This window comes from Excalfactoria chinensis, chromosome 2 (genome assembly GCF_039878825.1).
Source record: "Excalfactoria chinensis isolate bCotChi1 chromosome 2, bCotChi1.hap2, whole genome shotgun sequence".
NCBI lineage: Eukaryota > Metazoa > Chordata > Aves > Galliformes > Phasianidae > Excalfactoria > Excalfactoria chinensis.
In genome coordinates, this window is record NC_092826.1 from 55,864,351 (window position 1) to 55,881,304 (window position 16,954).

At 48.1% G+C, this 16,954-nt stretch overlaps 1 protein-coding gene across 2 annotated transcripts in view; it reads right to left on the reverse strand.

Moving 5' to 3' along the window:
• Positions 1 to 14,079, reverse strand: part of ZNF516 (zinc finger protein 516) — a 101,549-nt gene extending 87,470 nt beyond the window's left edge. The window contains exon 1 of one of the 2 annotated variants that reach the window (XM_072330313.1): positions 13,966 to 14,079. The gene's annotated coding sequence lies outside the window, so the exon portion shown is untranslated. Of the gene's footprint in view, positions 1 to 12,031; positions 12,047 to 13,965 lie in introns of those variants that run through there. The other variant, XM_072330314.1, reaches the window with a different exon arrangement.
• Between the last annotated feature and the right edge of the window lie 2,875 nt (positions 14,080 to 16,954).

Sequence of the window (16,954 nt, forward strand, 5' to 3'; positions counted from 1 at the left end):
TATATAACATCAGAAGCAGAGGACTATCAACAACCTATTTCTGAAAAAATGTAAGAAGAAAAGGATTTTAAAAAATAAAGATTAAAACACAAAAACAGAATGGGAAAAGGAAATGTTTTGCTCTTTACCAAGGTAAGAAAAGCAGAAATATTGGGAACACTGAACAACTGCAGGACTCTTAAGTCACCGTTAAACTGCATTCTTGCCTGTGGCATTAACTGTATCACACACCGCTACTCTAGCAAGCAAGTTTATTTATTTTAGCAATACTTAGCCAGGCATCTTTTGCCGTATTAGAGAAACTAAAGAAAACAGAACCTCTGCACTGACCTAAGGATGCCATAACAATATTACCTCAATTTTCCCATTGCTTAGCAAGCCACTTACCCCTCTTCTCTAAACAGCAGACCTGTAGTTTGAACAAAAACACTCACAGAACTCGGACATGCGTGTCCTGTATATGCAGAGGAGGAACTTAGCCAGACCTGCACCCCTGAAATCCTCCCCTCGGTGGGCAGTGACAGCAAGCCATCCCAGAGAACATGGTCTATCAGGTTGAATGGGAGGCAGGGGACAAAAATGCACCGCAGTGCGCTGTCACAAAGATGAAGTGCTCTACATGATGCTGTGCTACCAAGGAGGCATTTTTACCTACAGGCTATAGGCACTGTGCTTGCCTGGTTTTAAATAGGTTGCCAATAGCAGGAACAGAAGTGAAAACAACAATTTCACATTTTTCCAGCCAGGGTCTGGTAATACCAGCACTTGGCTCTATCTCCAAGAAATGCTGCACTCAGGGTGGCTGAGTAATAACACTAGCTGTTGGGGCCAGACTGGTAACCAGTGCTGACGTGGTGAATTTTTGCTCATGAGAAAGCATCTGTGAAGTCAACGAGACTCCTCAGATGATCAGTAAATGCTCATCAACGTCAGGAAAAGTTATTCCATGATGGCTTTGAAGATTTTATGTTGTAGCAGAGCATGTGTGTCTCTGCATAGGAACACACACACAGGAGTGAAAGAGACTAAATAAAAGCCATGGACTGACCATGAACCTTCACAATCATTTGTGTTATGGCAAAAGGCAGTCAGAAGATGAGATCAATGAGCCAACTGAATGACCCAGAGGAGCTGGCATAGACTATGCCCACCTATGCAAGGACAGCACATGACTCAGGGAGTACAGGGCTTGATGTACAGCACAGGGACACGGGAGATAGTCCATCAGCATCTCTCTCTATTACCTGATCTTTCTTCCATCTTGCTACACTTTCTATGCTACAGTGCATATTTAGCACACTGAATACCAAGCTCGGCTCTCACGTATGCTGATCTAAGTTTAAATTAATGTGACTGAAGTCAGGGGAGAAACACCAATAAAAATCAAAGTATCAGTCCCTGGGGTCAAAATGACACAAGCTCCTAACGCGATAGAATTTGTATCATTTTCTAACCACTGCAATGAAAAAATTACAAAGCCATTGACATGTTCATGGGATACAGCACCACTTTACACCCAGCTGCACTGCAGAGCTCAGAAGACACATAAATGTGAGCTTTGTGTCTGTGAACATACACTATGTCATAGAGCTCTTACTAATAAGCTGCATCACCAAAACCAGAATGATGTCGGAGCTGTTTGGAAAAGCAGACCATTTTCACACTAGGAGAAAACTGCACAAACAACACCTTAAACATGAAGACATCCGTGCCATATGTCATGTGAAACCTACTCCTCACTGGCTGCTCCTAACTACTGTGACTATTCATAGGACCATAGAATCATTAAGGTTGGAAAACACCACTAAGATCATCTAGTTCAACTGTCCACCCTTCCCCACCATGCCCACTGACCACATCCCTCAGCGCAACATACACACATTTCCTGAACACCTCCAGGGACAGTGACTCTACCACCTCCCAAGGGAGCCTGTGCCACTGCAGCACCGCTCTTTCTGAATTCTTTCCTGTTATCCAATCTGAACCTCACCTGGCTACTCACCCTCCAAACAAGATACAAAGGGGGGCAGCACACAGATGAACCACCTTCACTTTTCCAGGTAGCTGTCAGGTTAACTCATGGGACAATCTCGGTGTGCTGTCATTACCCGCATATCTGGGTACCCACAGAGCAAGAGCCCCATGACACTGCTCTCCTGAAGGACTGGATGGAGCAACACGGCCATGCACAGACACCAGCTGTGTTTGGAAGAGAGCAGAAATACAGAGAGCTTTCCAGAGCACAAGCACACAGGCAGCAGTGTTCCTTACCACAAAGAATGCTGGCGAATTACTGCTGTGTATGGTGGACAGACATTCAAATGCCAGCTGAGGATCAAACGCTGAAGTCGGCTTCCCCCTTCTCTAGTGAAATGCACAGTAAATTCAATTCTAATAACTTAGTATTGTGAAGAGGGCTACGATAATTAACTGACATTTATGAGCATTTAACTTGACAGCAGATATGCTTTGAGGAATTTTAATGACCCATTAATGGATCCATACAACCACATGTACACACAAGATACAATCGAGTCCAGAGACTGATTCCTGCTATGTGTTTGTACACATCCTGGGAAAAACAGAAATAGATCATCATTGCTGCTGGGTGCCACCGTATGACAATGGTTATAATTACGCTGCCCCGATAAATCATCATCTTTTGTAAGCCTAAACCACTAAGTTTGTGTCAGATGAAAACAAACGCCTGGCACGATCCCACACACCTTTACCCGATCATCATGTTGTGGTTTGATTTATAGAACAGCTTAGCAGAAGGAGGTAGCACAACTACAGAAGCTTGGAAGAAGAAACTGCCACGTGTCTTCATTTTAACCCCTCTAACGTGCTTAGTACATTAGGTTATTACTCTTCTCCACAAGAGCAGAAGAGTTATACCCAACGCATTCTTTGTAAAAGTAATCAGCATTGAGGTCATAGCGGTAAAGGCCATGTCTAGAAAATGCACTTTCATCAAATTCATGAGCATACACAGAAAGGACGGGCTATGAACAACAGACTTCCCCAGTTTGTACTACTGTTTTTTTAACGGCTGGTTTTGCTGACACACGTCCTTTCCCAAACCTAGATACTTCTAACAAACTCCATCCCTTCTCAGGAATTTCTTTGTTTCCTTTCTCCAAGGCAGTTCATTGCAGAGTTGAGAGGCGATCAGGCCCCAGTGCCATCAGCATTCTGCCCGCCACTGCCAGCAACCTGCCTTCCCGGAACAGCCTCATTCTCCTCCTGGCCCCCTTGCAACACTCACATTGCTCCCACCTTCATCCCCAATGCAAACCTGCTCCTCTTCATATTCCTCCTCCAACAACTCCACAGGCTCCGCGTGCCACATCCACCCACTCAGCCCAACGCTCCCCATGCTTGGGCTGCTGGTGTTGACACCATAGTCAGGAGCTGGGGACCACAGAGAGCAAGGCAGGTCTGGGGACAGAGCAGCAGGAGAAGGGTCTTGTTCCCACTATGCTGTTCCTCCCAAGCCTCGCATCCTTTAAAGTAACTGCATAAAAGAAAAATCCAGCCACTCCTGCACATGCAGACACGTGCTTGGCCAGCTTCCTCCTGCTCTGCTCATCCCTCCCCCTCCCTCCCAGCAGTACTTGTGCTGTAACTTTTCCCAGGACCCCTGGTGACACAGCAGACCGCCCCACTTGAGGCAGTGCGCAGACATCAGACAGCTCCTGCGCAGCTCTCAGCACTCCCTGCCTGATGACACAAAGAATAAAGACACCCACCTACAGGAACCAAGTTTTCATAGGGATAAGGAAGCTGGTTCTTCATCCTTCCTGTCTTCCCAGGCACCCACGGATCCTCCCAAAACACACTTTTCCCCCTCATATTTCTGTACAGCCTGGTTACATCCCCTTCCCCCTTAGAGCTGTGTTCAACTCCACAGCCTGTTCTTCTGTGTTTTCCTCTCCTCAAGCATTTACAGCAGCAGCTGCCCACCCCAGCTCCTCAGTGCCTCTGCAAGCACAGAGCTGATGCCAGCTGCAGAACAGCCCAGAGATGTGCACAAGTCACCCAGCTAAGCCTGCACAGCTCAGCTATCCCATGTGCAAGGTGTGACCTCACGGTGGAGTTACACAAAAAGTAATTTGGGGCATCTGCTCTTCAGCTGAGCGCTCAGAGCAGCTGTTACGCTCCACGAGAAAGCTCTGAGTTACACCAGATAAAACCCACCAGACTCACAGCACAGAAGTAAAGCAGGGCTGACTGCAAAGAGTGCTTATATTGCTCCTCTACAGACCTACTTTTCATATATATATATTTTACATATTCATATACACCTATACTTATATATGTATATATACATATATATATATATACACAATATTTTTAACAGAAAAATAGAACTGAATAACTTTGCTTTGAAAATTACAATGGCAAACTGGGATTTCAGCTCCTCAAACACCATTCTGTTCTCCGAAGTATAAAGCACACTCAACAATGCAGACTAAGATGGCTTTCTAACAACAACAGTCTGTCTCTTGTCTAACATCTTTGCTGTCAGACTTGCAATTCTGATTATCTTGTCCTTCTTTCTTAAATATTGGAGAGAATGTACCCTCCACAGGAACAGCAAATGGCATAGGTTCTCCTGAGCAATGGTCTCTGCCATGTATTGAGGAACTCCCATGGATGGGATGCTCACAACCCTGTTAAGTTAGGACTTGAACCAAACTTTAGACAAACTTCTTGACGTTACATTGGACTGCTCATCCTTCCTCATGCCCACTGTGTTTTCTCTCCGGTTTCCTGGGGACACAAAACTCACACACACAAACCTAGAGGAGCCATGTTAAAAGAATAACCATCTGCCGTCCTCCCCAGCCTAGAGATGCAAGCCTTGGGACACCAGTCTCAGAGGCTACAAGAGTCCAAGCTTTTGCAAGGGGAGAAAAGCAGCTAGGCCTTAGGAAGATTAAGAAATCTCTAATACCTCAAGGACACAGTTTCTTTCCTTTTCCTTAGACTACAAGACCTGCCCCAATGGATTCCTCTTTATGTAGTATCTTCCATACCTCTTTCAAATATGTTCAGCATTTCTCACACTTCTTGCTCTCCCATGAGAGCCAAGCTAGCAAGAATTACAAGTCTCCCCACTAGCCTTCAGCACCCCAGAACTAGCTACAAAGTCACAGAAGTCTTCTACATCTGCCATTTGACTGCATTTCTCTTGGCAAGTATTGGAAAACCAACAAACATCACTAGGTTATCTCAAGGAGCACAGCAGGACATGGCAGCAAAGAGAGTGTGAAAGCCACAGCACCTTCTGAGCTAGAAAGCAGTGATAACAGTAAGATCTAAAGGACTCCAGCACAGCTCTCAGCCTTGATGAAGGCTCTGAGGGGATGCTCTGGTTTGCAGTTCTATGCCTAGCTCACAGATGGATTTGTGACCCGCAAAATACAGGTGGAAGTTAGAAGATTTTGCTACACAGAGGTACAACTGAATGCAGTTAGTTTGGAGGTTAGAACATGATGTGTAAAAGTCACTGATCTACAGCACACCACAGCTCCTGTACCATCAGCAGCCTCTGTGCAACTCCAGCATGGCTGAGGCAGAAAGGGCCCACCAGGTCCAAGCCCAGCTCCAGCAGTGCCACCCAGAGCAGTGGCCACAGGCACATGGCCAGGCAGCATCTAAGTAATAAAAGCAAGAAAAAGAAGGAGCAGAGGTCACTGCAAGGTGTCCACGGCTTAACTATCACACCATCATGCCACTCCCTCCTATATCGCATACATTCTCATGACTTTAAAAATGCACAAAGTTCTTCACAGAAGCAATAAGAGATACAGCAGCAAACAGTTCAGCATTCAAGCTCCAGCACTCACTGGCCTGCATGAGCATCACTGACCGTCTCAGTGCCTTAGCTCCATTTTTCAGACCTCTAACAAGCTCACTCACCCTCTTACAGCCTTCAGTCCCCTCGAAAACTACATTTCAGAACCCTAGCACTGGAGGGAGGCAGTCTGGAAGACACTTTTGAGCCCCAGATACCCAACTTTCAAGCGTGTGAAACTCTGAAAGGAAACACTGGCAACCCGAGCCCTCCACACTGCTTGATTTTGTGAAAGAAATACATGGCAACCTATAATCCCTAATCAACCTAGAAAATAAAGGACTGATAAACCAATCTGCTTGTAACCTCATTAACAGATTCTGGCTTCAGTATCAACAGGGTAATTTACTAAGACTATTTTTAATCCCAACTGCTAAACCATTAATCCCACAATTTCCACACAGGGTTTTTTTCCCCCCTCTAAATTTACCCAAGGTTACCACCACTTTTGCAACTCGTGAAAAAGTAGATAAATAAGTAACACCAGCAAATATACACCTCCTGGCACCGGGGAACTGAGAGACTCCGATTACCTGCTTTATCCCCTTAAAGTCATTACTTTCTAATTGGAAGGAGTCATTCAGCAGCAAAGCCGTGTGCCTGGTGTGTCATCTGACACCTGTATGTGCTGCTCACAGCACCAACTCCCAATGCACTTGCCACAATAAGAACTGGATTTTTTCCTCCCATCGTTGGTAGTCATTTCTCTCTCTACTGAAATCAGCTCAAATTTAACAGGATGGGGATTAAAAACATAAACTGTAATGTTTTCTCGAACTGGCATCAGAAGATTCTCCAACTATTGTTATTAACGTCAACATAAATTATGCATTGAAGATCTCAGCATTCATTACAGAGGTAAAATTCAGCTGGGGGGAAAGTACGAAAAAGACAGAGTAACTCCAATTAACGTATATATTCATGAACCTCTTGCAGCATTGCTCAGCACTGATGAGGCATTTCTCTAATACGGTCTTAAAATAAGCATTCACAGAGTTGTTTGAAACACTACCAAGAAAGTATTGCAGTAATCAACTCAAGGTGGTGCTTAATGTCCCTTTCAACTTCTGTAAACTACAGCGTTAACCGTTTCTAACTGCTGTAAGTCAGCATTCAAACACCACACCAAAACTGGAAGCTTAGCGGTCTTAGAGTACTACTACAGATGCTTCATACAAACATGTGAATAATCCTGGGGAAACATTTTTTCTGTTCTGAGGTTAATACAGAAGACTTCAGGAGATAGGTGGCGAGCAACTGGTGTCTCACCAAGGAGCACCAGTGACTTTGGGAGTTCTCATGAGCACTCAGCTAACTGTACGTCTTGGGACTTCAAGGAGACCCCCATCTCCTGAAGTCTCCAAGATGGCCCTATGTATGGCTGCACGAAGAAAACAAGCTTGAAAACACAGCCACTAGGGGCTCCATACCCAAAGGGAAGAGAAACTATCATCTCATTTCCATAATGGCAAGGTTTAAGCCAACCCTTCAGCTGCCTGATTCACGGCTTTATCATACTTGTGGCTGCCAACCCCAGTGAGGATGCCTCAAAGCCAAGTGAAGCCAGACGGCATCTATTAAAACAGGCAACTCAGCAACCTCTGTGCGAAGACTGGAGGGGAGAGAGGGAGGGGGGAATAAGAAAGAAAAAAAAAGTCTTCCCAAGCACATCCTCAGCTATTGAAGGACAGCTCCAGTTTCAGACAGCAAAGGCAGTAACACCTCACCCACAGTTCTTTACAGCACATCCCGTTACAGGCTATTGTTCGCAACTCATCCCGCAAATCATTTCAACATCCAGAGCTCAACTGTTTCTTAAGGAAATCATTTCAGGAGGAAAAGAAATTGCTTACTCATGAACCTGGTATTATTATAACAATGAGCTAAAACAGCGCACGACAGTTACATTGCACAACTTGAAATGCATCACTTACTGTCCTAGATCTCAGTAAAAGAACAGTCTGAACACTGAAACAAGTCAGAGCATAAATGTGACTCGGTGTCAGCTCACACAATATGGGTTAAACGCTACCACATGGGCAGTGAACACACACTGCCCTTTCAAAAACAAAGAACATGGATAATTTCTTTCCCAAATCTATTGTTAACAAACAAACGTGGTTATTTTAAAACCAGACTACGATTGTGCCCAAAGCACGTGTGAACACCTCTGTTTCCACCCATCTCCCTCTATTTCCTGGAAACAAACGCCACTTCACCACTCACAATCTCCTTAAAAAAAGCCAAGAAAAAATTACTACGAAGGCAGCTTTATCACTGCAACAAGGCAACACGAGCATTTCCGTGCTGCATAAAAATAGCAGCAAGGCACTCACTGCTCTTCCTTTCTTTTACCTGCCTGAAAAGAAAAGCATGTGTGTGTTTGGAATACATTAAAACTCCCTGATCTGATTTTCAGCAAACACTCCAAACCCTCCATAATGTACTGTAACATACGCTTCCTTTAGACTCCAAAGCAAAAGAAAGAAAAAGAACCAAAGCAACCACATATGAAATAGCACAAATGCTGCCAGCTTAAAATCGTCCACCTATTTTTTTATTTTTTTTTTTTTGCCTATCATCATAATATAAACTGAACATGTCAGGATGCTAAAAATAGCCACAAATTGTAATTACACGTGCTTTGTAGTTTCTATTTTACTTGGGAAAGAAGATTAGAAGCCAGATCGTTTTAAAAAACTGTCCTCAAAGATTTGGGGAGCCACAAAATTCGCCCTGCTTTGCAATTTGGAGTAGGCTGCTGGAACACGTTTCCTCTGCGACACGGCGGCACAGAGAGACGAGCTCCCAACAACGAGATGGAAATGGAGAAGGGCAGACAAAGAAAAAAGTAATTTCTTAGAGATTCCGAGAGTGCCCTGATTACTGATGTAATACCATAAGCTTTAATTAGGAGCTAAGTGCTGTGTGCTAAATTCATCCTCACACGCAGCCCTGCAAAGGCAGAGGAGCTCTACGGAAAGTGCCCATGGCAGTTGGGCAACAGCAACGCCTGTCCTATGGCTCCTGCCACTGCCTACAGCAGAGTGGGGATCTGTGGAAGGAGTGCTCAGCTACACAGTATCCTGCTGAAACAAACTGAACTCTTGGATAAGCAATGGCTTCAAATGATGGTTAGCAAAAGGGGCTTTGTCAGAACATAAGCAATTAGGAATCCCCAGCAAAAGCTGTGTGCCTCCAACAGGCTTATGGCAGCTCAGAGCACGGTCTTCATCAACAAACCCAAATACCTGCCCTCAGCACCACACAAACAGCTATGCTCCCTACTCAAAATCTTAGTGCACAATCCAAGGAGCAGCAAACAAGCAGCATCCAAACGCTACCACTGTAAAATACCTGTTAAACTCTCCAGACAATACACAATTTGGCAGCAAGCTGAGAGCCACAAGCATCATCCATCCACGCGCTAATTCACTCTCAGGACATATGCTTAATTCCCTGAGTCTGTTTGCATAAGAAGCGTTGCTGTAATGCAGTTTCTGGAATGCAAGGAGAAACTGCGAACATGAAACGTCTAACTACACTGATGAGGCTCTATAGATAACCAAGACATAAACAACATCAAAAAATGAATAATCAACGTTGAGTAACCATTGCATCAAAAATAACAAAGCTCAACAGCTTCAAATAGCAAAGCAGGTTCAGCAGATCAAGAGACAGAACATTCGCTGACTAACCGTTGGGTAATGAAAGTAAACACTGGCAATGAAGTCATCACCCTAATGAAAGCTAAGGCAATGCAACTACCTGGACCATACGCCAGCAGCGTGCTTCAATGCAGGCTCGCTACCATAATATTTACTAGAATCACTTCTGCTGGAAGAGGAAAGGAAGTCTCACTTACTTCTCACATACAATTTGCAAACAAGAGAGGTGCTCCTCATTATGTCCTCCCAACTCTCAAGCTCTGTGCAAGTGGTGCCCACGGTTACACTGGGGAACAGAACAGCAGAATTCTGCCTTCAGTGACTGAGTCACAACAGCTTTACCCTTGCTCTGAGATGTATAAACATTTGCAGCACGCAAAAGGTCTGCTTTCAAAAAGGCATTATTGCTCCAAAGTCCAAATATTTCTATTGCAGATACCTAACAAAACAATGGTTTTTTGCAACGCAGTGGTCAGCTGTCTGGGTGACGTTCACGGCTACAGAAAAGAATAATCATAATTAAAAAAGAACTCTGAAGGATTTCAAGGCTCTGTCACTGAAACACAGAAACTGTAATTCCACCCTGAGAGCCCTCACGCGGCTCCCAGCCATCACAGGGAGGGGCGAGCATGCTCACTGGGGACAGCAACCAGCAACCAGCCCATTCGTGGGAAGGCTGTGCGTGCCCCTACCCCACAGAGGAAGACCGCACAGTGAGGAAAAACAGCTGTCCCTTCCCCTCAACTTTCTGTGCAGACATCCAATGCCCATTCCGGCTGGAAAGGCGTCTATCTACAAAGCCATCCGCGTGTCTCACACCTTTAAGCAGGCTCATCCTCCCTGTGAAATCAGCAAGCTCAGACAAGTTACTTCCTGCAAAACGCAATCGCTTTGAGTTTCAGCTTTCTATTTTGATGACTTTAAGAAATAACACGGTCCAACCCAGCTTTCCAGTTTGAGAACTCCTTGCAGACTCCATCGCTGATCTCACGAAGGCTCACTCATTTGCTCACTCTGCATACAGTGTGTGTATTCCCAAGGAAGCGCTTGGAGGAGCATGAATTTCAGTACTTACAGAACTGAGGGCTTCCAAGGCTGTTAATGATTTCAATGGGTTTGGGCCATGCTAAAAATAGCTCCCTCCTCTCCCACCCCCTTCATTCGATGGGATCTCAATGTAACTCACCAGACGGTATTGCAGATAACCACTGGTAACTGTAGAAGTCAGCAGCACACAAAGACCTTACAAAATAATCCAACTGCCCACAGCACTTTTTGACTGTCTCGCCCACCTGGCTATTCTCTCGCAGGCTGTCCCCCTGTGGTATCACTATGCAAGCACCCTCATCAAGCTGCATTTTGAAGCGGAGCAGCCCAACAGGCAGAGGTTCAAGATGATGGCATAACCCTCTTCACCTCTCCAATGAAGCCTTTAGCACTGATAACTGACATTATTAAACCCTGGTGACAGCGTGATACTATGACCAACTGTGAAAACATGGGATGCACCTCATTTTTAAAGCAGAGCCATTAGTCACTGTCACAGGGAAAACTTTAATCCACAGAAGTTTAATGTCACCACTGTTGCTCCATCCCAGCCAGTGACACTGCTCCTGAGGTCACTTGCAAATAACAATAGGCAGCTTTCATGTTAGTGATGCAAACTGTTTTCCTTTCTGTGACGTAGAGCAACAGCCACCAGTATTTATGGAAGGACTGTGAGCAGCCCTTGGTGCAGATTGGTTTCAGAGAATCAAAGAATGGTTGAGTTGGAAGGGCACTTGAAAGGTCACCTAGTCTGAGTCCCCTGCAATGAACAGGGATACGTACAGCTACATCAGGTTGCTCAGTGCCCCATCCAGCCTGACCTTGAGTGTCTCCAAGGATGGGGCATGCATCAGCTCACTAAAGCACTGGAAAAATACTAAAGTTTTGGTCATGTCCAGCAATTGAGAAGGTCAGGTAGGAGCCCAGTTAGCAGACACCACTCCTCTCTTCAGGTATGATGTGAATAATCTTCTGTTACCTGACTCCTTCCTTTAAAACAATGTTATTCTCACTAATGTTTAACATTGTCTTCCTCCCTTCCCCCCCCCCCCTCGCTCCCCCCATTTGTATTATCCCTACCTATTCAACTAACAGCAGCTTTATGACTTATCACCAATGGGCATCTCTTCACCATCACTGGGTGCTAAAGGTATCACAGTGATGTCCAGACACAAATCATCAATGCAAAATGAGAGTGTTCCACACCAGGAGGTGGTGAAGGTGGGTGCAGCAGCAGTCACACCGAGCAGCCCACCCACTACTGCTGGATGGGGCGCAGCCCCTGCCACAGAGCAGCCCCCCCCACCCCCCGCATTGCCCCCTCCCCCTCCCCTCGTGCAGTGCCATGCTCCCAGCCCACATGCAGTCACAGCCCTCAGCACAGGGCAACGGTCAGGCATTGAGACACACCGAACAAAATAAAACTCCCTTCTATCAACCCTCCCACACTTACATGGGGAGGGGGGGGGGGCACAAATCCGACAGCAGAGCTTGAAAAGCACGCTCCTCAAAAGCAACCCACGTTTTGCCATTCAGCTTCGGCATAAATTTATGCTTTTTTTTTTTTTTTTGCTTTTTTTTTTTCTTAAAGTGGTGGGGGAAGCAACCAAATACCGGTTGCCACGTCGAGTTAATGACAAACCCCCTCGCTGTTAACTCGTTCAGCGCAGGCAGCGTGACATACAGGCGGCGGCACGGCAACGAGAGGGGGATCCTCGATGGGCTGCTGTCCGCACGTCTCTCTCTTCCAGTCCCCCCCCCCATCCGACACCGGCTCGCACCTCACCGCGGCCCCCCCCTCCGAGAAGCAGCGGGGCCGGGCGGGGCCGGAGGCGGGCGCCGGGCGCTGGGGCCGCCCCGGAGGGGCGGGGTCGGATGCGGGCGGGGCCGAACAGCGCTACCTCCCCCCCCACCCCCCCCCAATCCTTCGATCCAGACCCCGATCTCTCCCCCCGCCCCGGCCGCCCCCGAGCCCCTCCCCGTAGAGGAAACTTCGCCGCTAGCCCCCAGAGTTCGCTGCCCGCCGGGAGCCGAGCCCGGGGCGAGCGGGGGGCGGGACGAGGAGGAGGAGGAGGAGGAGGAGGAGCAGAGAGTCCCCAAAAAGGGACTGTGACCTTACGCCCATCCCGGCGCTCCCCCAATTCCGGATTTTTGGCACAGGTCGAGGCGGAGCGGAGCTCGACCGCGTCTCGTTGCGGGGCTCCCCGGCCCTAATTTCGTTATGGAATCGTGCGGGCGGCGAGCGCGTTTCCTTAAGAAAGGACTGACCTATTTTTGGCTGGAGATAAACGATCGTGTTAACAGATGTTAATCTTGTAATCTGTTTTTCCTGTAAGCACTTCGCATCGCCGCGTTTCAGACGTTAAACAATAATAATAATAATAAGTAAACGTTTCCCAAGCGACGTCGTGATTATTAATAATAAAAACAGAAAATCAAAATGAAAAATCTCGCGCTGGTTTCAAAGCCATTAAATCTTTCCCACTCTATAAATGCCGATTTGTTCTGCCCCAGCTCCCACGGGCTTTTATTTGCATTACAAATTCCACAGGTTACACCGGTCGCCTTTTCAGGACGCGTAAACCCCACAGCGCGGCGGTCCGGGGGGAGGGGGCCGCGCATCTGGATCGAATCAGGCGGATGCGGGGCACGGCCCGCACCGCGCATCCCTACCGCCCCCAACGCCCGGGGCCGCTCCCGCACCGCCCGGCGTTGTGGCTCATTGCGGAGCTCGCCGCTTCGCCAACCCTACCGACACCGGCTGTCATTCCGCACAGAGCTCCGCACACGTAGTGCCCGCGCCGTGCACCCCCCCTCCCCTCCAGCCCCCCCTCCCCAACCGCCCCTCCCCGCTCGCTGAGCACAAAGTTTCCCCCGTGCAAACTTTCCTCCAACTCGCCCGAGCCCTTCGCTGCCGTCGCCACGCTAATTAGATAGCGGGGGGAGGGCGGGGGGAGGGCAGATTTAGAGCACAAAATGTCTGGAGCCGCATTATTTCTCTTTTTCTTTCCTCCCCCTACACCCCCCCCTCCCACACACACACAAACACCCTTTTTTTTTTAAACACAACCATGCACGCACCGAACCGCCCCCCCACCTCTATCGGAACCGTCCTTGATGCTCCCCCCTCACCCCCCCGCGCTGCGTATCCGCGAGGAACTGGTCCCTCTGCCCTCCCCCCCCAACCCCCTCCGAGCAGGGGCACCCGGCTCCCCGCAGCGCCCCGCAGCGCAGGGACCGAACCCTCGGACCCCCTCCCGCAGCCCGACCGCTGTACTTTAAACTCGGGCGATCCGCTCTTTGTCTCTTCCCGCACCCACGTCGCACCCACCGTCCGCACAAAGCCACCCGCACAACACCCCCCCATCCCCAACGGCGCAAAGTTACCGTTCGGGGGGAGGCCGCTCCGCTGACCGCTAAGTTTGTCCCGACGGTTCCCCCGCACCGCAGCCCCGCTCCGCACGGCGCCGAGCTGCACATGAGCCGCTCAGCGGCTCCACGGGGGCGGCCCCGCCGCGCCCCGCGCCCGCGCACCGCCCCCGCGCCGCGCCCGCGCCGCGCCCCGCCCGCGCCGCCGCCTCGCGTCCCCCCGCGGCCGCAGTGGTGCGGGCGGAGCGCGGCGCGGCGCAGCGCGGAGCACCGGAGGCTGTCGGCAACGGGGGGCGGCCGTGGGATGGGGGGGGGGGGGGAGCAGCTCCGGTTCCCACGTCCCCACGGCCGGAGAGGTGCGAGCCGGGCTGGCCCGGATGCATTTCTAATAGAAACTTTTATTATTATTATCATTATTATTATTATTGTTATTATTACTGTGCGCGAATCCCGCTGATAAAATATGCGCGGATCTATTGAAATGCGTAGAAACAACAACATTAAAGTCCTCCGTCGAGATCAAAGAGGGATAGTCCTCAACGCCAGCGCTGGGGAAGTTGAAAGACCTCCGAACAAATCAATCTGCCACATGGCTTTAAACAACAACAACAACAACAACAAACCCCCCGCACGGAGCCCAGCGCTGCTGCGTGCGAGAAGTTCCACCCTCACTGCCCCGCGTGGCTTCACCGCCCCGATGTGTGCCACGGACGAGCGGAGTGCGTTCAGCCTGCGGCTCCTTTAACCCGCTCCTAAGCACCGAGGGTGGGAACCTTGGGGTTTTCCTTATTTTTCTCCCCCTTTCTTCTCCCCTTTTCCCCTCCTTTTTATCCTCTTTTTTTCCTTTTTTTTTTTTCTCCTTTTTTTTTTTCCCCTCTTCCTTATTTTTTCCCCCTTTATTTTTTTTTCTTTTGTCTTTTTTTTTTTTCCCTTTTTTTTTTTTTTTTTTTTTTTTTTTTTCCTCTTTCTTTGTCTCGTAACGCGTGATGACGTCGCACGGTCACGGAACGCTCGGCAGGAGCTTGGGGTGCTCCCGGCCCCGCACTCCCCACCTCCGTCCCGTGGAGCATTCGGGCATCTCTCGCCAAGGAGCAGCGCAAGGGCGGAGAGGGGTGCGGGGGGTGGGGAAGGGGGGGTCGGGCTGGCTGCCAGCAGCCTTGGGATAAAGGAAAGGGGCGGGAGGGAGCGAGGGGGAAAGTTGGTAATGAAGGATACACGAATCATAAAATGTAAGCTATGTGTGATTAATGATCTGCACTAATTTGAATAGCAGGCGTGTTAAAGGTCAGTGACAATTGTTGCTGCTTTCAGCATGAATGCCCGAGTGGGATGGATTTGGGACAGGCAAATTTCGTTCTAAGTGAGAGAAAAAAATGCTGGGATGTGCGGGCAGTGAGGGCAGGCTTGGAAAAATGCACTGTTCCTTAACGCCCTGATGGTGTCCGGAACGTCTGCTTTCTGATCTCTACACAGCAGCATCTCAATGCTCAACTTGCTCAGGGACATGATTTAGCAGAGGGTTGTTAGTTAGGGTAGTATGGTCTGGTTGCGGTTGGACTTGATGATCTTGAAGGTCTTTTCCAATCTGAGCGATTCCATGATTATATGATTCTATCTCCCCTGTGCACTTTGTCAGTGCCGCCACGCTTTGTGCCGGGCTACTTTGGACACATGCATGGATATACCAATGAGGAGCCCCTCACTCTGCTGTGATGTGGGCTGGTTCCCCAGTCACAGTTTGTGTGGTACTTCAGCGTTTCTTGACACAAAGAATAAAAATCCCATTCTAAAAAGCATTCCTGGGCAGTATTTAGAACACCAGCATTAAGTTAATAATTTCCATATGGCGAACATTGACAAGTTCAAGCAACGAAAGGTGCGTGGGACTTCCAAACTACATAAAAACGCGATTTTTGTGACCTTCCCTTTTTCTCTGTGTAGATTCTCTGCGCAGATTGTCCTCTTCAGGCAGTAAATTGCGAGCACACTCAGCACTGTGCATGCAGTATTGCTCAGTGAAGCCCCTGCAAAGCTTTGCATTTTTCATACAGCTCCTACAGGCCTGGTGTTGCGCCCCTTGTTCCCATAGAAGTGAGGTGCTGAGGCTGTGGGGTGAAGCCCAGCAGTGGATGTATCCCACTTTAACGGCAAGGCAATTAAAAATGTAACAGATGCAGAAACATTCAAACAATCCAGCCGTAAATTCACGTCATGAAAGTCATTGGTGGAGTTCCTTTGTCCATGTCATTTTAAAAAGGAGATTTTCTCACATTTCTTCTGCTGATGCCAAGTCTGGAACAGGACAGGGATTCATTATTACAGAATCACTGAATCACAAATCGGCCTGGATTGGAAGGGACCTCAAGGATCATGAAGCTCCAACACCCTGCCACAGGCAGAACCACCAAGCTCCACATTCAGTACTAGCCCAGGTTGCCCAGGGCCCCATCCAACCTGGAACACCTCCAGGGACGGGGCATCCACAGCCTCTCTGGGCAGCCTGTTCTAGCACCTCACCACTCTCACAGTAAAGAACTTCCCCCTGAAATCCAACCTAAATCATCCCTCCTTCAACTTAAAACCACTTCCCTTTGTCCTGCTGTTATCTACCCTTTCAAAGAGTTGAAAATATCCTCAAAAAGATACTCAAAATGTTGGGTTGTTTTTTTTTCTTTGCATCTCATCCTCAATGTCATCTGAAATTTCAGGTGGTAGATTCCTAATTTCTAACCCGTTCCTAACACAGCAGCACCTCGGGTGATGAATCTCTTTGCAGACGCTGTTTACCCACTTTATCTTTGCCAGAAACCTTCCAGGAGATGTCCTCCTGTTTGAAATTCCTTAAATTACTGTATTTTGTAGGAAAATGTCAGCAATATTAATGGCTCAATCCGTGTTTTTCTATTTATAGACTCCTATGTATAATAATTCTGGCTAATGAAATACGTGGAGCAGGAAAGCATTTATTTACTTTTGCTATAGTCCAATAAATTATTTGTTCAGCGTT